This window comes from Parasteatoda tepidariorum, chromosome 6 (assembly GCF_982258835.1).
Source record: "Parasteatoda tepidariorum strain Cologne lab strain chromosome 6, Ptep-v5.0, whole genome shotgun sequence".
Taxonomy (NCBI): Eukaryota; Metazoa; Arthropoda; class Arachnida; order Araneae; family Theridiidae; genus Parasteatoda; species Parasteatoda tepidariorum.
This window is the reverse complement of record NC_141760.1, coordinates 83,393,023-83,416,911: the sequence shown is the minus strand read 5'-3', so window position 1 is coordinate 83,416,911 and position 23,889 is coordinate 83,393,023. Positions and strand designations below refer to the sequence as shown.

Sequence of the window (23,889 nt, the reverse complement as noted above, 5' to 3'; positions counted from 1 at the left end):
TTATTAAAAATTCACTTTTTTCATGAATTTCACTTGGGAGCAAAGAGACAGGAAGGGAAAAGCATGTCACGCAAATTCTTCAGCTGATGGGGGAAATAATGATTATGGGGGAACAAAGACTCATACGCAGAAATATCGCAAAAAATTTAGTGAGTGCTTTTTCATTTCTATTTATTTTTGTCAATCTGATTAAAATCATTCAATGTGCCTTTTGGGAGGGTTATTCTTTTTTATAAGTATTTTTAATACTTTATGAGAAACATCTTAGATATGCTAATAAATTAATAGCTATAAGTTCGAAGCAAAATATGAAATAATATTTTTTTTAACTAAACTTCCACATTTGAGACTTATAATATGAAACTAATTGCTAGAGGAAAAGTGAACATAAATATGACACTAATTTGTTTCAAAGTTTAGAATTTCTAGGAATTTAAAACTAAAAAGTGCGATTATAGCAAAATTTTTCCTCTCCAACCCTTAATATTATAGCCATTAGATTTAAATACTTGGAAGTTGATGCCTAATTTTTGGCAATTACATCAACTAAAAGTTTACTATCAAAAATGCAGATTTATTAGGTTTTTTTATGTAGCTTGAATAACTATTCCATATTGTGTGAGTCAATGTATTTTGCGCAATTTTAAAATGCTAAATATTAAATTTTAAAATTTCATAAAGAAAGGAAATAAAAAACTAATTCTAAGATACTTTATCAAATAAAGGAGCAAAATCAACGAATATATATTAGTTTCAGTGCAGTTTTACGATCATCAAGGCTACGCTAACTAACCAGTTTTATAAAATAGTAATTTATTTAGCCCTTAAATGCTAGAACTTTTATATTTAATAAAAAATGTTTCAAATCAACTGGGAAACGTATGTAATTAATGAGAAAAATACAAGAAAGAAACCCACATAAAAATTTTCAGAATTTCATATTGATGTTTTTCTACCGTATACAATATTATTATATTTCAAACATACATTTTTATGTAAGCAATCGTTTTCAAACATAATAACATTTTATGTAAATAATTGTTTTCAAACGTAATTACCTTTCATATAAACATTTCACCTATAATTATTTTTACATCGAACATAATTAATTTTTCTATAACTAATCATTTTAAAACATCATTATTTTTATATAACTAATAGTTTTCAAACATCATTACTTTTTATATCAATATCCATTTTCAAAAATAAAAACTTTTTATAAAAATAGTCGTTTTCTAACATGATTACTTTTTATATAACTAATTGTTTGCAAAGATCATTACCTTTTCTGTAACTAATCGTTTTCAAACATCATTACTTTTTATATAAATAATCGTTTTCAAAAATAAAAACTTTTTATAAAAATAGTCGTTTTCTAACATAATTACTTCTTATATAACTAATCGTTTTCAAACATCATTACTTTTTATATAAATAATCGTTTTCAAAAATAAAAACTTTTTATAAAAATAGTCGTTTTCTAACATAATTACTTCTTATATAACTAATCGTTTTCAAACATCATTACTTTTTATATAAATAATCGTTTTCAAAAATAAAAACTTTTTATAAAAATAGTGGTTTTCTAACATAATTACTTCTTATATAACTAATCGTTTTCAAACATCATTACTTTTTATATAAATAATCGTTTTCAAAAATAAAAACTTTTTATAAAAATAGTCGTTTTCTAACATAATTACTTCTTATATAACTAATCGTTTTCAAACATCATTACTTTTTATATAAATAATCGTTTTCAAAAATAAAAACTTTTGATAAAAATAGTCGTTTTCTAACATAATTACTTCTTATATAACTAATCGTTTTCAAACATCATTACTTTTTATATAAATAATCGTTTTCAAAAATAAAAACTTTTGATAAAAATAGTCGTTTTCTAACATAATTACTTCTTATATAACTAATCGTTTTCAAACATCATTACTTTTTATATAAATAATCGTTTTCAAAAATAAAAACTTTTTATAAAAATAGTCGTTTTCTAACATAATTACTTCTTATATAACTAATCGTTTTCAAACATCATTACTTTTTAAATAAATAATCGTTTTCAAAAATAAAAACTTTTTATAAAAATAGTCGTTTTCTAACATAATTACTTCTTATATAACTAATCGTTTTCAAACATCATTACTTTTTATATAAATAATCGTTTTCAAAAATAAAAACTTTTTATAAAAATAGTCGTTTTCTAACGTAATTACTTTTTATATAAATAATTGTTCCTAAAAATAATTAATTCTTATATAAATGATTGTTCTCAAAAATAATTACTTTTTATAGAAATAATCGTTATTCATAACACCCGCCGAAATAAAATTGTACTCAAATAGCGCACATGCAATGAAAATTGTCCGAGATAAAGAAATAAACAGGAACGATTGCGTACTGAAATGATAAAATAAGTTTGGTAAGAAAAGTTGTAAAATTATACAAAAAAAAATTATAAAAGTTGCTACATGAAGAAATATGAGGTTTTAAAAATACGACACAAATCTACATCGCTATGCATTTAAGAGTCAAAATGTACGAATATGATTGTATACTTTAATACATTTTCGCATAAAGTGAACTTTAAAAGAATTAGAAACGCTAAAAATTAAAGTAATTTACATATAAGTTTTTTTTCTTCTTTTTCTTATTTGCTCAAGAAACTTTACTAGTTGATTGGTTTATTTTATATTCTTCAATCTTAAAATTGTTTTAATTCCCCTGTGAGACTTTTTATAATGCCAGAAATTATTTTTATATTTATATCTTCAGTCTTTTTTTTTTGGCTTAAGTATTTCGAAAGTTAAATTCAATTAATGCTAAAAAGCTCTTGAGAAAACTCATAATATGGAAGGAAAAAAAATTTCCAAATTTAATTATCAGTGAGAAGCCGCTTGTGAATTTCCCCGATGATAAAAATTCTCTAGCTAATTTCAAGCTTTATTTTACTCTTGTTATATGAACGGCAACAAAAAAGTATATTTTCTGCGTTTATTAATAAAGTCTTTTTTGACAGAACACAGTTTAAAAATGTCAGAAAGAGTATTATTGTGTCTAGATAAATTATTTTGAAACAGAAGCAAGGTTGAGACACTTATTTTGGCAACGTTATGCGAAAACATAGCAGCAAGCGATGTAAGTACAGAAATATTTATGCAAAATTATCTTATAATAATTAAAATAAATTCTTATAGAATTTAGGGTCAGCCAGATACTTAATTTATTCATTTTTGTAGATCGAAATTTCTTTTTTCTTTTTATCTTATGGCACATCATTTCAAAACTTCGTTTTGTGCGAAGAAGCTATTATTATTAATCCAATATGTCTAATTATTACTAATCGATCACATTAATGTTTTTTATATAAAATATTCCCTCATTGAAAATTTGTTGAAAACCCAGATTTTCGTTGCGGTTTTTTACAACTGACCACAATCGTAATTACCATTACATTTTACGTTTTAAAGTTTTTATGGAAGTCATATGAAAATTTAATGGTTAGCTTCAAATTTATTCGAAAAATACTACATAACTTACTAACTACATACTCATAACTTAATACTTACTTTGCCCAGTAACATTCTAAACTTCACACGAAATCAAAGCAAAGTGTAAATAACTTATCCTTATTACATTCTTGAAATAACTTTAATCAAAACTTCCATTTTCGAAAATATATCATCTATCACATTGATATTTTTACCGGAACATGTTACGGAATAAAAAAATTCTGATGTACTGTACATTTTACAATAATAATTTCCGTGAAATAACTAATTCACTATAATTTAATAAATATTATTGTTGAAATTACGTTATAATATTTTACAGTAAAAATAGATTTTACGGCTAAATGGATTTTACGGGAAAATGGATTTTACAGATAATGTACCCAATGTGCTGCAACTTTATGCCGTAATTTTATCCGAAGTTTTTCACAGTGTACTAGATATTACACTAATCTGTGAGAGAGTTAAGTATGATCTCGACCAATTAAAATATCGTAGATGAAATTAATTATCGAATTTTAATAACACGGCTTTTTTAAAATTTGATTTCTCAAGAACAATTTTCTCGATTTAGTTCAAAATTTGTATTTTACGTAGTAAAATTACGCTCTTAAAATTACGTAAGAAATTGTATGCCTTACAATTTAATTTTTTCAATCATTATTAAATAAAATAATAAAAAATAATACATATTTTCCAAAAGTTATGATTACATGTAATTATCTTTGAATAAACGAGTTTATAATCGTGCGCAAAAACTTTTCAATTCGCATAAAAAGCTCTCGAGACATGACAATATGCGCTCAAAATTAAACTAACATTAAGGGGTTTAAACTTTGAACCGATCTCTTGATCAAACAAAGCGGACCATATTTCAAAGTTTGCGGTTGCCTCCTATATTTGGGGGGGGGGGGAGTTTAAAAATCAGAATCTCTCGAAAAAAGACATGTTTATTCAGAGAAAGTACGCTTTTGTCTGTGACTTTGTAACTTAAAATATCGTCTGCACTAGTTAATAAGCATATTTAAGGTCACCGCCTCGAATCATTAAGATTGAGTCCTAGAACATGAAGATCCAATCATTGGATCAAAAGTTATTTTAGATGGTCCTTTTTTTATACGTCTCTTCGTGTACCGCATGTGAAAAGCCTACATGGAAGCTTACGGATGATTTGTGCAATTTCTTAGATCATCTGTGTGAGCGATTCTCTGTGCATCAATTACGTCTTTTTTATGGCAATTTCTTTATACATCAATCATATTTCCGTTAAGAAAGTATAAAAATTTTTCAGAAGCATCTTTTCCCATTCTTGAGTTAAGTAATAGTGAAGATTCTTCAGACAGTGGAAAACTACCTTTCAACGTTTCCCTGTTTGTATTTCGAACATTCATTCTATGACGAATATTTGACGAATATCGCGTAGATAAGTCCTATCCACCAGTAAAGTTTCACCATCTTGTTCAAACTCACCCAGCGTATACCATTTTACCGTAAACAATTATCTAGGCTTTAAAACGGACAAATAGTATAATATTTTTCAATTATATTATTTGTCCGTTATAAACATGTTTTAAAGTTATTAAACATTTATAAAAATTGCCAATTTGGTACGATTTTTTACCCGGGATGAAAACTTCCAAAATCAATGCATAATTCTCGATTTTTACAAATTTTTATGAGCCTAGATAATATTACGTTGATCGAACTTTTTACATGTCATAAAATTAGATCACAGATGCTTTTCATTTTTACACACCTACAGCTTTTTTACATTATGACAAGGCTGCTAACTAAACATAAGTTAAGCTTGAATTAACAGTATTGAATAACTTTCGCAAACTCACAGTTAATAAAATGACTTAATATTTTTTTAAAAAAAAGCATTATTCCATGTGAAGACAGAGCGTTCAAAAGACATCCTACGTTGAACATATGGAACCATCAATACATTTTTATTTTCATGACTTTTAATTCCCACTTTCTTATTGACTAATGCAGTTTTATATTTCATTTACTTGATGTTTCTTTATGTGTAATATTTTTCTTCACTGTTTCTCTATACTTTATTGCGCAATAGAGACGACACAGTGTAAATAATTCAGAATCAAAAAACGGCAAAAAGTACCATCCCTCAGGATGCCAGTACTTTTCGAGGTAAAATCCACTTTTATTGGAACATAATGCAGAACAAAAATATGATATACCGTAATTTTTACAATAAGAATTATAGTAAAATTACTCAATCATCCTTTAACAAGGTTTCTAGAAGTTCTGTCTTCAAGAAAAATAAAATAAGCCATAGTTTAAGTGCCCTACATTTGAAGCGAAGCAATGATTTTAAACTACATATATCATCGTTCCGTGAAAAATAATCTGGTCTTTAGAACGACGAAATAACTATCCTAAAATATGTTATCTAAATTTCGTATTTCCAAGATGATATGATGGAAACATGTTGTAATATTGCATCTCTAAAACATAAAGAAATACTTCAATAATTGCAGCAACAAAAGTAAGCGAGATATTGATCAGAGTTTTGGAAATTGTTATTGCATTCAAGTACAATAACAGAAGCTGCACTGCCCTGAAAAAATAACAACACTTTCCTAGCTCTTTATCGGTTTATACCTTATATTCTTCTCATTTAACTATTCTTTCCTATGAAAATATGAAACTAAACAAAAATGAAAGTTTTACACTTAACGAAGGAAAACAGAAAAGAGCAAAACAAAGGAAAACTACTTCAAAATAAAACCACCAAACTTGCTTAGGTTTAAAACGATCAATAGTTAGTTTCAAAGAAACAAAAATTTTAATTTCGAAGCACTCTTTTAATCTTCCGTTTCTTTTATTTTCTAGAAACTTTATTTAACTTTATTTTTTTCAGAAAGAAAAATAAAGATTAACTTTCTGGTAGTAATAACCAATAACTCTTACAAAAATGTCTGTCTCGTTTATTTTCTAAAGAATGTGAAAAGAAAAAAATATTTTTGAACACTTTTTAATTTCTTTTCTGTATGGAAAGGTTAATAAATTAATAAAACATGAGAGCTACGTTAAAATATTGAATATTTTAGTATAAAAAATTGTAGATTTTAACTGCATTTTTGTAACAATATGTAGATGTATCATTTTGTTATTCTTAACAACGAAAAATCCGTCTGGAAATCTGAGTTGCAAGCACTTATCACGCGAGAATAACATTTTCGACCTAGAAAGTATGACAGCAACGTTCCATGTGACTCTAAAGCAATGCTTTTTGTAACTATAACTATTTAAATATAATCGAAGGATAATATTTCTGTATATTTTTCCTTAATTTCACACTTACTTCATCTTAATTTAAGACCATTTGAATTGGAAATTTTTGCATTTATTTATAAAGAATTATAAGATTTAACTTGTTAATTTTCAGATGTTTAATAAATTCATAAATATGTGATATGCTAATAAATAAATAACTTTGTTAATGAAAATACGAAATATATTTCCTATATAAAAAAACATGATAAAATGTAGAAAAAGTATGATAAAAATGATAAAATGTAGAAATAATTTCCAATGTGTAGAAGATAAACTATCTGTAATTTTATCAAAATAATGAAGGGTTCTTGTTTTTAAGTAACATTTTTTAATTAATTGAGATTTCTCTGAGAAAATTGTCATTTTAGTCTTATTTACCTTTACATAATTGATTTATTTTTTTACACTATTTAAATTTAGAAGATCTCAATGAATGATAACGATACTAAGTGAAAGTCATTGTATATTTTGAAAGGGAACAAGGTTCTAAATACATTTTACAACAAATATATTTAACAACAAAACAAATTAATGAGTAAGCTTAGAATCTGTCTTTTATTCACAGGCTTAACAACCAAAAATGCAAAATGGAAAATGTCTCCATTCTCGTCACGATTTTTGATCAAAATTCTCTTATACTATTTTAGTCTTATTTTGTCATTCGCAATTTATTTATTTCGTATACATAATTTATTTACACTGTCCTCGCCAATGTTTTTCATCAAAAATTCAAAAATTTAAGTTTTGAGTACAGTTAGAAAAATGAGATATACTAATTAAAATTAAGCCAAAGTAATAAAAAATGAATAATCATTAAACAGATTCGTCTAATTTTCCTGTACATAATTCATATATTATTCCAGGCTACGAAATTGAACAATTTTCAATGGATGAAAATAGTAAGTCACAGTCCTTGTATAAGTGTATGAAAGCTTGTCCATGTATAAGAGTCCTTGTATTTTAAGGTAGAAGAAAGCTCTAAGCTATTAGGCCACAAACTGTCGAAGAATAATCTGAAAAACCTGTCTTTTGGCAGCAGGTTTAAACTCCAAGAGTTGGCGAGAACGTTTCATCAAAAATGTCGGTTTTGAGTACAGTAAGAAAAATTAGATATATTAATTAAAAAAATTCAAAATAAAAAGTAATATTTTTAAAAACCACGTTTTAGTAGAGGAGAATAATAATTAAGAAAAAAATTGAAAAACGAAAAACGCGGGGTGCATGAAATACATAACAGTAATGTTATATTAGTGTGAGTATGAGTGCTCTTGAGAATATGTGTATGTATATCAGTAATTGTAATTGTATCTGAATGTGGATGTGGAATATGCTTTTGTATATGCATATGTATGTGGATGCATATGTGGCTGTGCATGTAAGAAAATGTGCATATGTATGTGCATATGTACTGTTATGTATTTCATGCGCCCCACGTTTTTCGTTTTTCAATTTTTTTCTTAATTATTATTCTCCACTACTAAAACGTGGTTTTTAAAAATATTACTTTTTATTTTGAATTTTTTTATTTTAAACTATGATTTTTTTAATTTTTATTTTATATTTTTAAAAAATTATTATTTTTTAATTATTATTCTTCACTACAAAAAACGTGGTTTTTAAAAATATATATTTTTATTTAGATTATTTTTCTTAGTCAAGAGTAGTCAAGACTACTACAAGACCACTACTAAAGTAATGGAACTTTTATTTTAAATTAGGGACACAAAAATCTTTATAAAAAAGCAATTCGCGATCGCAACGCTCGAGTACGCCGTCTAGCGGGAGCCTGTAAATATCGGACATAAATTTATCACGTTTTCATTTAGTTCCATCAAAGTCATTGACTGAATCAGACGCCATTTTTTAGCAGCAAATAAGAAACAAAATTTCCCTAAGGAAAAGGCCGAAGAACTTGAAAAAAATCTCCAGAATATTAGTAAATCTTTCAGGAACAGAACACGCCAAACATTTGAAGAAAAATTCCTCAATAATTTTTAATTTCTATTATCAACAAACTTGCAACTGATGACTTCCGATTTCGGATACTGTTACAGATGTGTGTATTAAGGTAAAATGCATTTCTTCTGTCTTCAATTCATTACGAATTAAAGTGAAGTCAACATTGCTTTCGTCATTCCAGTGAATAAATATGAATTCAGAACATACAGAATTGTAATAGTTATAGCATATTCTTCTTCGTTATAGAATAGTATATATTTCTGTATCCATATAATTCGGAAAACAACAATAAAAAATTATCCAAGTTACTTGAAATAGTGCCATTTGTGCTGATTCTTAATTAATTTAAATCGTTTTCTTGGTAAGTTTTTTTTAATTTTGAAAGAATAAGTTCAACTAGAATTCAGCTATTCTGTTTTTAGCTACATATTCAAATTCATATAAATTATAAAATTTTGCTGTGTAGTATGTTATCTAAAAGTAATGAAGGTATAAACTATGTATCTATTATTTGAGAATAAAGTTTTCAAACAAGGAACTTATCATTTTGGAATTCTCCGGGAATCATAAATCAGGTAAGTGCAATGATTTTTACAATAAAAAATTTGCTTGTAAATATTTTTTTTTTTCATTTGATGATGGTTCTCTACAGAATGGTTTTTTACGTCTGATTAAGAACTATAAGAATAATAAAAAAAGAAACAATATGAAAGTTTTTATTTCAATGTTAATAATTCTTAAAATCGTTTTTTTTTATCCTAAGAATTCTTTATTTTCCGTTTTTTAGTTTATAATTTTTTGATAAAAATTGTTCTCAAAATACTTTTGAAAAATTAAATGGTATAACATTATCTGTTTATGTATACTTCTTGTATATTCCAATGTTTGAAATAATATGATTCAGAAAAGTATGGAATAAAAATTCGGTACTTACGACGTATTAACGCCACCGCCGCTACAGATTTGGCGGTTTTAAGTGCCGCCAATCTACACTTAAAATTTTTGCGACAGTTCATAAAATAAAACACTTTATTTAAAATCAAAATAGTTAATTGGATTTCGGTGGAAAATGAGCCGATATAGAGTTTAGCATAGATTCAAAACAATCATATCGCCATATGAACTCTGATGAATAAGATTCCAAATGAAATAACATTTCCAAAACGTACGTTTGCCAAGATAAAGTTTTATGTTGTGGGAATTGGTACATTTTCGTTTTTTCGGTAAAATATTTCCCTCCTGAAAAAATAAAATTGCATCTTGTTTTGTTTTTGGCAAATCCCAAAGACGAATATTCGTAGCACTAAAAATGGCGACAAAAAAGAATTGTTTTTTTTTTTTGTTTTTGTTTCGTCAGCATTCTTTATTTTACGTTTCTTAGTTTCTAAATAATGATTTTTATTGAAACTTGAAATTTTTTGATAAAAATTGTTGTCAAAAAACGTTGTTTACAAAATTAAATTTCATAAAATTATGAGGCTTATGTATACTTTTTGTTCATTTTAATTTTTGAACTAATATGATTCTTAAAACTATAGAATGTAAAGTTTAAGTGGGCCTTTCATGTTATATCATTAAATTTAGTAATACTATTTCTCGGGCATTTGGTTTTAACTCTTATAAGAATATACATATTTTTTTCTGTTAATGTACAAATATTTTTCCGATGTGTTTTGGATATTCCTTCTCTAATAAAAAGAGATACCATTTTGTTTTCGTTTGCATAAGAAAGAAGATCAAGCATTTTTCTTTTTTAAATTTAATAAGCCACATTAAAGAAGGAACGTTGCAATGCTACACGCTACATTAACGACGTCTCCAGAGTAACTGAATGACGGTTCATATGGAAATCGCAGGTAAGCGTCTCATACAACAACGCCCCCTATAGTTCGTTGCGATCGCGAATACCTTTACGACTTTCATTAGTTTTATGCTGATGACAACCAAATCAATCTAGAAATGAATGAGGAAAAACTGGATCCTACCACGTGATTTTTCAGCCAATAAAAATACTCCGACAACAAAAATCTTTTCACCTGACACGTAATAATTTGAAATAATGGAATCGACAACAAAAGACAATCTCGAAAAAAAAAATTTTAAATTTTAATTTTATTTTACTTTGCATGTCCTTTTTCTCTTCATTTTCATGCATTGTCATCCAATTCTGAACTGTGTGCTAAATTTGAAGTTTGTAGCTAGTCGGGAAGTTAGTTTAAAATCGATTACAAAATTCCACCCGGACAGACATACACGAAGGCAAGTTTATATAAACGTGGTAAAATAGGGTATAGTAATAAAAAATGAACAATAATTATATGTATTTTTACTATGCTAATTTTTCTTAATTAAAACAATAGAAATTTATTTTATCATTATTAATTTCTCCTAAAAAATAAAGTAAGTTTTTGATTTGTTTAACACTAGTTTGCCCATGGAAGTCATTTTGACTGCTTTTTAATTTCAATTAAAAAACAATGATGTATATAATGACACAATTTCTTAAAATATTGTGACTTTTATAATCATTTTTATTGTTAATATTCACTAATAACTTGTTATATAACTGAAAATAATATCAAAAATATTAAAAATTAATTGTAAACACATTTCTTTATACCTTAGTTATTCTTTCACAATGCAGTCATTTTGACTGCTTTTGGGCAATATAGGTATTTCAGTCTTTCTAGTGTTAAACAAAAACTAACTTTTTTTTTTAAAAAAAATAGGCATTATTTTAACTGCTGGGAATACCCCATAACCTACTTACCGTTTGAATAAGAGAATTACAGTACGAAAAAAAAGAGAAATTTTTACCTTTCTCGCCAACGTTTGTCATCAGATATCTCCGGCGCAAAAATAGCGAGACTTTACCAATAACATGCATGTGTGGGGCGTGCCAAATATGCTTGGATGCCCCTCGATCACTCAATATTTTTTTACGCCCTAGAACAACCACATTATTACTGTACTTTATTCTACTCATTCTTACTCGCCAACTGCGCGCGATACATCACAGTTGACAACTTACAATTTCAAACATGGAGCCACGGAGGAATTATCTATCTTTCCACCCTCATGATGAGACAGTAGAACTTTTTTTTATGAAATGGTAGTGGAAATTTTCCGATGATAATGGTTGAGATCATAGAAAAGTTATCTTATTTTCGCTTTCTTTTGAGTGGTTTTTCTTGATGAAACTATGAAAGAATATTACTTTATTAAAGTTAAAGGGCAAAAGGAAAATGCCAGGAACTTTATGAAGTTAATTATATGAAGAAAAGGGTATTTTTCTGTTATCCGGATTTAGATTAGGCTAATTATAGTTATTATAACGATGTTTAAAGTTATGTATGAGATTTTAAAATGAATTCAATTTTAGTCGGCACACTCTGGGTGTAATTAATGTTTAGCCTATTCATTGAGGGTTTTCTTTATTACTATGTATATGTAATTAAATTACTACGTAATCTATAAAACACAAACCTAAAAATTAAATTTTACTACATTTGTATAATAGTTTTTAGGTTTAAATATTTCGTTTCTCGTAAAATCGTCATTTTTTCATTTAATTAATTTTAATTTTATCGCTTTGGAACAGTGAAGTTGGTTCTATTTTTGACTTCATTAAAATTTTCAGCTCGTTTTTCTTCATCTTTTCTTATCTTTCAGCAGCTGACCTTTCTATTAGGTGCTAGTAACCAAAATATTTATCTATATGAAAAAATAGCAAGAGAGCCCGAGAAATATTTCAAAATTTAAAGCTTGGTGCAAGGAGAAAAAAATTATTATAAAATTACCGTACTCTATGTTATTTCTGACATTTCCGGTAAAAAGAATTAATTCTAGTAATAAAAACCAAAATATACTGTATTTAAACCATGCATTTGGTTATTTTTCCGTTCATAGGGTAACAATTTACTGGAAATTCTCGTCTTCAAAATTGTAGCTAGCTCTGATTACCACACATTTAATAAAAATCACAAAGATAAAAAATAAATATAAACTAAGTAAATGATTTCTGTGCCATTCCCTAAGATATCATGAAAAAATAACCGAATTTTCCCGGATTTACCAAATTTCATAACCTATTATAAAACCATGCTTCATTGTTAATTTTACAAAAATCGTTAAACGGCGATCCGGTAAAAAATACCAAGCTTTTTGGTGTTCCCATAGAGCCTGAAACATGGTAAATGTTACCAGATTTTGGTAGTTTTTGTCCATACTGTTTCTTCTAAGTGTATTTTAGCAGGGATGATGATGAAACCCGCATCGCAATTTTCTAAGCACAAGCTTTTTTTATTTCATTATTGTTCCATTCAACTATATTGTTTTCTTTTCACTGTTATGCGCAATGAAATTTCTCTGAATAATGAAACATATGGTTTCTAACAGAATATACTGATACATATCATACTATAAGAAAAATTAAAAAACATAAATAATAAAATGTGTGGTGCTCATAACGGATCCCACATTGCTGCTTTATGGTTAATTTAGAATTAGTTTATGTAATATTGATAATTTAAATTTATATTTACTTCAAGTGTAAAGATATGCAATAATTAAAATGTTTTGGAACAAATATTGATTTATAATAACAATTGTACCATTATAATATGTAAAAAATAGCACTGTCCATTATGTTTTTTAACAGTGTCTATTATGGATATCACTTCTTCATTTGTGTTAATAGAAAAGCTTCGCAGTTCGAGTTAAGAGTAAAAATATTCTTTGGCCTATAATTCTTAAATTCCAGAAAATATTATTTATTTATTTATTCCGAAATAGTAAAAGCGAAAAATTAAAACTCTTATGGGTACTGAGATTAAGTTTCTTAAATCTTCTCATATTTTATAATTTACAAACAAGGTACAAAATTCCAGATCGAATTACGGCACTTCTTACTGTACAATTCATTTTTATCTATGAATCATTCAATCTGATTTACCTTCATTTTTACAGAATAATTACTGTAAAATAACTGAATCATTTTAGTTAATACTGTAAAAATTTCGTTATAATTGTAGGGAATCTACCACTACAAAATTACAACTCACTAGTATATAACACGTGTTAACTCAATTCTATGAGGGGGTACCTTTTCATAGATGAAAGTTGACATTGTCGATAACTACTGTCCCCACATTGGTGACCTCCGGACGTGATGCGAATATGCCTACTTTATCAGAAACTCCCACTTCGATCTGAACACGCCTTTCTTGACAGTAACGCCCACTACGATCTGAAAAACGCCTAATTCGATGGATGGTCCACATTGAACAGTTGACTTGCTACTTGTGACTGCGACATTGTCCTCTTCACGCTGTTGCTTCTCAGTCTCGATCACACGCAACGTATACACTCGACTGCTAAAAGTTAACACAGACTCGACCACGACCTTGAACTTAATACAGCTCTCACGACCAGCACTCAAAAAAAAGTACGGTGATCTTAATATAGCTCTCCCAGCTTCTCACAGAACAGCAATGAATCAACTAGTGGTATTCGTTCATCGAATTCTATCACAGATATAATTCTGGTGGGGGAGTACTGTAGAGAATCTACCACTACAATGTTCAAAATGAAGATAAAACAAAGGAAGACATATGAAAAGGGGGGGAATAATAATTAAAAAAATAATAAACAACTGATTTAAAAAAAAAATGATGAAATTTTTTTAAAAAAAACAGGAAATAAAAGATATAATCTTTTCATCAGTCCGCACCATTATATCCGCAAAAAAGAGTGCTTACTGGTATTGTATCAATATAGCCAAAGCAAAATATATTAATACAATAGTGTGAGGAGCACACAAAAAAAAATTTTTTACAAAAATTACAACAAATAAAATAGAACACAATAAGTAAAAATAACACGTAAAAACAGAAAATAAAATAAAAGAAAAGGAAAAAACAGTATAAAACAAAATCCCTAAAGCGAATAGCGAAATCAGATGTACTTACATGAACGGGAAATTTTTCAAGAATGATTTAAAAATATTTTCGCTACAAGATTGCCGGATTACAAAATATGAAAACAAAAGCGCAAATTAAGTGTAACTAGAAGAATTTAAAGTGCCGTTCTTACTGCATTGCTGAAGTGATTTGTTATGCTGGGCATTGATTTGTTCGTAACCAAGGATGGGTCCGAAATGGATGTGAGCAAGGTAATATTATGCTGGATAATTTAAAAAGTTGACCATAAATAATTTTAGAAAAAAAATAAATATTTATTTAAGAAAAAATATAAAATTGAAAAGAGAAACATAAATTGCCTATTTTGCAAATAATTTTAGCCACGGATTTGCCCGACATGGATTTGCACATGGAAAAATTATATAAATTAACAAAGAAAAAAAATTTTAGTAGATAATTTTAACCACGGATTTGCCCGAAATGGAAAAATTATCATGGAAAAATTATCTAAATTAGCAAAGGAAATCTTTTTGTAAAGGAATTTTTTAGTAAATAATTTTGACCACGGATTAATTTACTTAATGCAAGTGAATAATGGCAAATTCTTTAAATGTAAAAGCGCTGCTTATCGGCATTATATATATACATATAGTTAGAGAAATAAATGGATCATGTAATTAATCATGCCAAAAAACTCCTATTTCATTCTCTAAAATTTAAAATTATGAAATGAAATTTACACTGAAATATTTAAAAGATATCTTGCAAACATTACTTCAACTACTACGAGGCAAGAAATGAATTCCTCTTGAATTGAAATTTTTAAGCAATAAAATAAACTAACAATGAGTTCGCGAAAATCTCAAAGGACTACTGTCGAACAAAACATTTAAGAACAAATATAAGATGTACGAGCATTTTCCTTTGGGAAATATTGCTGGGAAATTTCGAAAAACTGGTGTTTACGAACGATATGGAATTATTTGAAAATGTATTACATGCAGTGGAGCACTTATTTAAATTTATCGTATATTTTTGTCGTTTATTGTTCCCGTCATTTTTGTAACTGTCTGGAATAGTGTTTCTCTTTAAAACTTGGATAGGATTTAAAAATAAATTTAAATAACTATACTGCAGACACGAATATTGTGAAAGCAGATTTTTTAAATGCTAACTATTCATACATAAGCATTGAAAAATCCTTTGCAATTAGTAAAAAATAAAAGTCTAAAAAATTAAAACAATTTTTAAAAGTATGAAACACTTTTTTAAATTATTTTAATTATAATTTTAAGTATCCACATTTGTAATAATATCTAAATAATTTCTTTAAAATATTTTACCCAGAAAAAATATTATATGTCCTAAGGAGAATTTTTTTATTTGAGATGAGAAAATTTATGGGAAAAAATGAAAATTTATTGCACTTCCCAGTTCATCCAATTTATTGGACTTCTAATCTAATTCTAAATTTCAATTATTCACGTGACGTACTGTCAAGAAGCATCTTATTTATGCTCAATACGTTTATTGCTGGTAGAAATAATTTCCTCATTTTTGGATCTTTTATTACAATTATGTTTAAGTTTGCAATTGAAAAATTTTAAAAGTTATTCTTTTCTATCTAGAAATAATTGTTTATAAATTATGGGGAAAAAAAGGTAATTGATATTTCTTCAGCTTCTACATTGTTAGTCCATTTCGTTATACATTTACTCATTTATTTTAAGGTTTAAAATCAAACCTATCCAAAATTCAACATAAAATATGCATTCTGATTTTTTTGTCGTATTGATATGCATCTATTATTTAAAATAATTTTGTCTCTTGGAAAGTAAAAAGGGATTCTAGATTTGTGTTTGAATAAAATGCTTGAAATTGCAGTAACTAAATTACTTTAAAAATTTTAAAATCACACAATTTGATAAATTAAGAATTGCATATTAATAAGAGGGTGGTGCTTTTTAATCTATAGCCAGAATATAAAATTTAAGTTTTTTTTCACTCAATTTCTGATTAAAACTTTTTTATGAAAAATATATCAAAATTAGAGTTTTATGCTAGTAATAAAATCTTAATTTTAAAAAAAGCATGTATAAGCACAAAAGCATTAGCTGATCCATATTTTACCCTTAGAAATTATTTAAAAAAGGTCTAGAATGACGTGTTTTAGTTTCATTTCATTATTGATTCAAGGTCTTAAAATTTATTTAAATTATAAAATTTATTTTTATCTTTTTTATGTATATACTAAAATAACTCAAGATAACCATTTTAAACGAAATATAGCGTTCTGTATCGCTTTGTCTCCTTTTAAATTTACAGATAAAATTTTTATTGCTTTTCATCATGCTAATTCCTCTTTAGATAAATACGCCATCTCTTGCTAAAACTATGAACTAAGGTATCTTTATCCTTGCAATTTTATTGTCTGTTTTAAAAAGAAAATGAATCTGAATACTTCGTCTCATTTATCATGAGAAATTGTTATTAACTATTTGAGCATAGAATTTCAATTATAACTAATTAATTATATTGAAAATGACCTAATGTTTCATCTACATAAAAATATATTGACGAAGCTACTGTATTTTTATTAAATTATATAAAATAAAATTTTCTGCCGAATAAGTAAGTAGTTAAAAGCATACTAATCACTAATTGCTTTTGTAAATCAAATTTGATAAAAAAAAATTTTATCTTTTTCAAATCATTTCACCATTATTTTCTACACTTTCTCATATTTTCCAGAAATTATTTCAAACGCCATATAAATAGAATAGTGATTCGACTTAATTGTGGAATCAATATTCTATCTTTTTTGTTATTATCTGACTTTAGATATAATTTTAGTAATTAATATTGACAGATATTTTTTTAAGGATTCCTCCATAGTTTTTACACTTAAATAAGTAAGTAAGACTTAAAATGATATAAGTAAGACTATATATACATATACTCATATAAGTATAAGTAAGACTTAAAATGAGGACAGTTCCAGAAGTTTTATTCATAATCAAAAGCTAAAGCTGCGTAGTTCAAGGGACAGAGTGCTCGCTTCCCACTGATATGACTCAGGTTCGAATCTCGGCGTTAACTAGTTAAGCAAATTCTGCTGCCTGCCCACACCAATCATAGTAATCCATAGTGACTAACAGCTTAGAACGCTCGCCACCCAATAAGCTGACCCGGATTCGAACCCCAGCGATGGCTGGTTGATATGAATTCTGCACCCAGCTCGCATCAATCACAGAGCTGATTTAAAGTATCCTCAGTGAAAAAAGGGTCACGGTTTTAAAATTTCCTTACCATCAGGCTAATCGTAGGAGTTTTTTGTGGATTTCCTCGAAATATAACTCAAAATTTCAATTTCAATCAAAAATCAAACAATCAATTTTAATTTTAATTAAATTTTTAATTCGGGTAATTGATAATTGAGACATTTTATATTTTATGAGTTACTTTTTTTTAATTTAATATTAATATTTCCTAACTAACTGTTTCATTTATATTTAAGAAACTCACGTGTATCATAACTTCTGTATGGTATTAAAAGTTGTTTCGTGATTTTTTTTTTTAAATACACAGTTAGAATTTTCATTCTAAAATTATGGTACAATAGCCGGCAGCTGTCAGTCCATCCAATTAACCATAAAGTTTACGGTAAACAGCATTAACTTAGCGATTTTGAAACCGTTTACTACTAGTATGGTTAAAAACTGTATAGTTTCGTATTTATGGTTTTTTTTTTAATCATTTGCAATTTACAATATGGTTTCAAAACTGTAAAAACGGAATTTTTATTGGACACAGGAAATAGTTTAGTAGCTTTATGGTGCTGCTATCTTTGCGTATCGTATTCTAACAGCCCAGGGTCACAAATTGCGAAGTGCAAGCTATCACGAGATTGACATCTTAGCCCTCTCGGCCATAATATGTACCCATTTACAGGGAACTAAGTGGTTTCATTACGTGAGTCAAGCTGGTGCGATAAAATTCCGGTTGTTTAACCGTATTAGGTGAATGCAGTTAATAAACTATTTTTCTCACAGTTAACAGTTTGAATACCATCTTATTTATGATTCCTTGATTGCTTTGTTTGAATATGGTAAAATAACAGTTAAATAAATTGTTATATAACGATTTTTTTTCCGAGAAATTTCTAACAGTGTATAATATTCCATTATAATATGAAACTTTTTTTTACCATTCGAATTTAGTTTTTTGCTTATTTTCTTTCAGATTTGCTATTAAAAGACACAAAAAAATTATTATAGTAAGTATTGAAATTTTGGTTGCAGTGTCTCGAGGTGATCTTGAGATTCGAGAAGCGTCGTGAAATCAGATGTCGCGTAAAAATGACTATTAAATTGCGTTAATATACATTATAGAAAAAAATTTTAATGTTGAAATAAACTATTTGGATATAAACAATAAATAAATGCTTCATTTAAATTTTTAAGTTCCTTTTTCCCCGATTAATTTCTAAAATTATACGCATTAGTATAATTGTTTATCTTTATGCAGTAATGTAATGTATTTATTGTGTGCTTTTTTATTTAATTTTGAAATATAATTTTTTAAGAGAAATATATTACCGTTATTTTTTTAACTTTTAATGTTAATTAATTAAAATATTAGTCTTTATCATTTCTCTGTCACCTGAACAGAATCATCCTTTTGGTGATTTGTATTTTTATTTTTTTTAAAGATTTAAGCAAAGTCTTTACTTATTTTTAAAATAGTTGATTATTCAAACCTTCTTCGTATCATTTGTACAACTACAATAAAAATACAAATATATCATTTGTAATTCTGTCGTACTACAAATTAAGAGTTCATGAACATATTTTGCTTATTTAAAAATACCATCCCTTCTTTAATGGCTCAACTACCCAGCGTGGGCCCTGACCTTCTCTAGGATCTTTTTCCAAACATGTCTTACTCCTTCTACCGTTTTCCAATTCTTGGTCAATAAGACTAGAATGCATTTTTCATCACCATTATTCCATCTTAGATTCAATCACTGATTAATAAAAAAATGTCGAGGTGATAATTCTCCGATTCATTAATTTAACGATTTGCTAATACAATGATTCGGGGATTCGCATGAAATAAAAGGCTTTTAATTTATTAATTTCCTTTCTCTTTCTCTTTTTTTGCTTACTTTAAAACAAGAATTATTCATTATTGCAAATATCAGAAAACAACGTACGCTTCATAAAAATTGTGATTTGAAACTTTATTGTAAACAATCTTTAAAATCCTCCACCTGCGTATTAGAAACTAATTATAACCAACCAAAACATTTATTTCATATAAAATTTTTGAAAAAAACTCCGATACATAACATTACATTAATAAAACGAAACAAATGGTTACAACAGAAACGGAAAATAATAAAGTACTGGGAAAAGTAGTGGGGGCTTATTATTTAATGATATTATTAGACTAGAGATCATCTTTCCCAAACTAACATAAGCTTAAGCACTAATGAGACATTAACATTTTTAAATATGCTTATAGTTTATAAGTGAAAGCAATATTACAACGCTTCAAAAAAATATTTCTCAACGGTAACTTTGAACGTTTCTTGGAGGATTAGGAAAGATCAAAAGTAATTACTTATATTTAACGTTCTGATTGAAAATATTCTAATGATTCTGAATAAGCTTTAAATTATTGTTTTAAATGAATTAATTCAGTAATAACAACCAATAATTTTACGTTTTAAAATAGCATAAGCTATAAATTACTTCAATGTGAAAATGAAAAGTATTTGTTAATTTATAACTTTGACTATTTGATTTCCTTTCCCTTTTTTTTAGATCAAAGAACTTTTAAAGGTTTATTTTCACAAAAATAAAACAGAAAAGCATTTTATTTTAATTGTATTTTATTGACATTTGTTTGTCACAAGTGAATGTTTCTTACATTTCGCGAAAAAAGCAGCTAGTATTAGAAATAAAGATATAACTTCGCATTATTTGTATTACTTGTATAAGCGGCTTAATACAAGTATTAAGCCGCTGTATTAAGCCGCTTATACTATTTTAAATTTAAAGCAAAAACAATATACAATTACTTAAAATCTAAAGGTTTGTATTAAATAGTAATAACTGTCGTTGAATAGTCTTTTTGAAAATACTCTTCTCAGTGTTTCATATGACAATTTTTCTGGAAAGGAACATTTTCGCATAATTCAAACAAGTCTCAATTTGAATCTTTGTGTATAAATTTTCTTTCATATATAAATACAAATGAAATGAAATCATATGAATATAACTAGCTATTAAAAAAATTATTAGTTTCAATATTTCTCTGATTTCGTGTGTTTTGGTTTTAAAATATTCAATTCCAAAACATTTGCATACACAATTAGTGAATATGACTACAATTTATCGATTTCTTGAATAAAAGAAAATATATATATTAGGAAAAAAAACATTTTTCTGTAATGATTTTTACCCTCATTCGCAGCATTATTTGGATTCCCCTAAAATCAGACAGTTTCAAATATAAACTGTCATATTATCTATTCGTTATTTAAAAATTAACTATTAAATCACTTTATCATTTAACTATAAAAATAAACAAAACTTAATTATCAACTTGTATACATTGATGAGGTTGGACCAGCTATTCATAATATAAATTCGAATATAAACTGTCTCATTTTGATTTAAACATGCACCGTCAGCACTCTTTTTGTACTCTCTGACTGTGCATGAAATCATAAAAATTAAAACCTTCAACTTATAATTATGGATAAAACTTAAATAAAGAATGTATAAAGAATATAGAATGTATCAAGTTCTATAAAGAATTTATGCCATTTTTTTCAGATATTTTATCTATCACAATATAAAACAATATTAAAATTATTTATTAGAAATAATTTAGTTTCATCTATTACTAAATGCTAGTGAAAACTTATCGTAATGGAACTTATCGTAACAAATAAAATGCTTCCTTCCGAAATAAGAAACTAATTCATTTCAAATCATGGCCATTTCCTATAAAATAATTGTCGGAGGAATTATTAATGGTGATATAAGTTAAACGAGAGATTTAATTAGAAACGCGTCTTACTGTTTCAATCGTATTTATAACTATCATTTATATTTTATCTGTAATTTTTTAGAACCCTCTAATAATTTTTGTATTAAAATTACATAATTTATAAAAAGTATTTCAAATAATAAAAAAGGTATTTTAAATAGAAAAATATGGTTCACACGTTTTTACTATTTATATTTATTAAAATCTAAACGAAAAATTTTATTTTATATAAATAAAGTTGTATTTTTAATAATTTTTCAGGCATATTTTTACAAAAAATATTCCTAATATCTTAAAAAATATTTCATTTATTTCTGTACCTATTCATAAGCTTTGGTATTCAAACATATTTCCAAAAAGAATATCTTTTATTAAAAAAAAGTACCAATAAAAATAAGGAAAATTCTTTTTATCGAAATTTTGTTTAAAACACTCCAAATTCCAATTAAAATTATACTAATATTACAATGTGTTACAATTTTTAAAAACTTTGCAGTAAAAATTAATTTTATCGTTTCCAAAAAGAATATCTTTTATTAAAAAAAGTACCAATAAAAATAAGAAAAAATCTTTTCATCGAAATTTTGTTTAAAACACGCCAAATTCCACATAAAATTATATTAATATTACAATACGTTACAATTTTTAAAACTTTGTAATAAAAATTAATTTTATCGTTTTATTTAAAACAAGTTTCTAAAAAAAGCGAAAACAAAAAGGTGAACTCTCAATTAGTTTGATGAATCGCAAAGCAATAAATACTCCAAAAGAAGAAGTAGTAAAATTACCTTTAGAAGAAGAATCAATTACTACGAAAGTTGTTTTTTCCTCACATATCTTTTCGCATCCTCCCGTACCAATTGCCGGATGCGGTATGGAAGGACCTCCTATCCGGCCAAAGACATGAATTTGGCCTGGCCCTGTAGATGGAGCCACAGTATATCTTGACAAAGAAACTTAAAACTCAGAGCGTGTACTTGTAGTTCTATTTATTTTCAGCCGCTTGATTATCGCATGCTGTGACGTGCCAAACGGGAATTTCATAGGCTTAATACAAAAAGGAAACTTATTTTAATAAATATTTTTATTTTATGATAATTGAAATGTTGTTTCCGTTTAGTATTTGTCCTAGATTAATTTATTTGGTCAATAAAATCTTAATTAAATATTAATTTTTTATTGAAATTATATTGAATTATTTTTTTTTAATTATTTTTTGTTGAAATTATATTGAAATTATGGAGTAAGGTATTCGACTAGTGTGGATAATTTTTTTTAAAAATAATATAAAATTTTAAAAAACTAGTTTATTTATATTATCATGCATAGAAACTTATAAACCTAGTAAAACAATTAGTACTATTATTTAAGGTAAAAGTAGGTAAAAATAGGGCATTTTTTGCATATCCGCTAAACACAGTAAAAACATTTATATTGTCTAAAACCATAAGTCCTTTGAGGATTTTTTTAGAAGGCTTGTTTGAAAGCAAGTATGTTTGAAAGCAACTATGTTTGAAAGCAAGTGTATATACTGAGTTGTGGTTCAATGTAGTAAAGATAGCACAAAGGATTGTTTTAGAAGGCTATTAACTATATTTGAAAGCAAGTGTATATACTGAGTTATGGATGAATGTAGTAAAGATAGCAAATTTTTAAAAATTTCCTTACTTGTCTTTGTATAAAGACATGCATTAAAAATGAAATTTTACTTTCTTCTCTTGATCTGTAGTTCAAAATATATGTGTTATAATCATACACACTCATGAAAAACTGTACATAGTTATTTTAAATACAACATGAGATATCGTGCTTAAGGAGGTGTAATATAGAAGAAAAAAAATCTGATTTTGCATTTAAAGACTTAAAATCGTCAGTGTATCCATCGTAATCACCTTGTACAAAAACTCCTATAACTTCGTAAATAATTGTAGTACAAGCAAAAATTTGGTATTTTCAGAAAGCTAAGAATACAGTACTAAGTTTATTATAAATTTAGTTTCAAAAGTTTTGCCCAAAATCATGTTTTTTCACTAGTTGGATAATACTTATAACACTGAGGAACAATTTGATGTAATTTTTTTTTTTTGTTTTCTGTTCCAAGAGATTCTTTAACGGACATT

The 23,889-nt window shown here is 26.7% G+C and overlaps 1 protein-coding gene across 1 annotated transcript in view; it reads right to left on the bottom strand.

Moving 5' to 3' along the window:
• LOC107450855 (uncharacterized) overlaps positions 1-22,646 on the bottom strand; it is a 78,826-nt gene extending 56,180 nt beyond the window's left edge. The window contains exon 1 of the mRNA XM_016066769.4: positions 22,558-22,646. The gene's annotated coding sequence lies outside the window, so the exon portion shown is untranslated. The remainder of the gene's footprint in view (positions 1-22,557) is intronic.
• Positions 22,647-23,889: the final 1,243 nt, after the last annotated feature.